This window comes from Poecilia formosa, unplaced genomic scaffold (assembly GCF_000485575.1).
Source record: "Poecilia formosa unplaced genomic scaffold, Poecilia_formosa-5.1.2 Scaffold1872, whole genome shotgun sequence".
NCBI classification, from domain to species: domain Eukaryota; kingdom Metazoa; phylum Chordata; class Actinopteri; order Cyprinodontiformes; family Poeciliidae; genus Poecilia; species Poecilia formosa.
In genome coordinates, this window is record NW_006801811.1 from 1,074 (window position 1) to 1,872 (window position 799).

Consider the following 799-nt stretch of genomic DNA (forward strand, 5'->3'; position numbering starts at 1 on the left):
CTTTTCACAACGACAGACTGGTACAGCACGGCTTCACTGCCGACACTGTGCCAATCCGCCTGTTGATCTCCTGCTCCATTTTTCCCTCATTGGTGAACAAGATCCTGATATACTTGAATTCCTCTACTTGGGGCAGGACATCCTCCCTGACCTGGAGAAGGCACTCTATTCTTTTCTGGGCCATTTATTTATGCATTTGTTTCTATAGCTATGAATTTTTATTTTATTTATTGAGATGATAAAAAAAAGAACCTTGAACACATTGTGCAGCAGTTTTTGCATGTCATTCAACACATTTTCTCTCTTGGTTTTCTCATCCAGGGTGTCAGACACAGACTTACACACACAAATAATACACATGCACAATAAAGTATATGCAGTAATGTTAGTTAGTTGGTTGTCATAATGGGTCCTAGTGAACGCACCCACATGCAAGAACACAACCAGTTGAGCGAATCACAATAATAAAGTTTATTAAATAAAGAGAAGTGGTGGGGAGATCTGGATACGGGGTTGGAACTGCAAGGTCATCAACTGTTAAATGAGAGGACAGATGTGAATAGCAGTCGGTGGCAGAAGGATAATGCAGAGATAGTCGGTGAATCTTACTTGGATAAGGGGTGGAATGGGTTTGATTGTTGCCTGATTGTTGCCTGAGGTTGCGACGGAGGACTGAGGTCCAGAGCTCGCTAATCCGGCGAGCGGAGCACGTTGGAGGACGGGCAGGTAAGAGCAGCTGTAGCGGACGGTTGGCAAACGGAGAGCTCGATTCATCCAGGGGCGAGGGTACTGGCTTTCA

At 44.9% G+C, this 799-nt stretch overlaps 1 long non-coding RNA gene across 1 annotated transcript; it reads right to left on the reverse strand.

Annotated features, from left to right (window-relative positions):
* Nucleotides 1-456: 456 nt before the first annotated feature.
* LOC103132990 (uncharacterized) lies at nt 457-785 on the reverse strand. The gene is made up of 2 exons (XR_475678.1): nt 610-785; nt 457-534 (listed from the first exon to the last, which is right to left on the reverse strand). It is a non-coding gene; the product is annotated as an uncharacterized LOC103132990 (long non-coding RNA).
* Nucleotides 786-799: the final 14 nt, after the last annotated feature.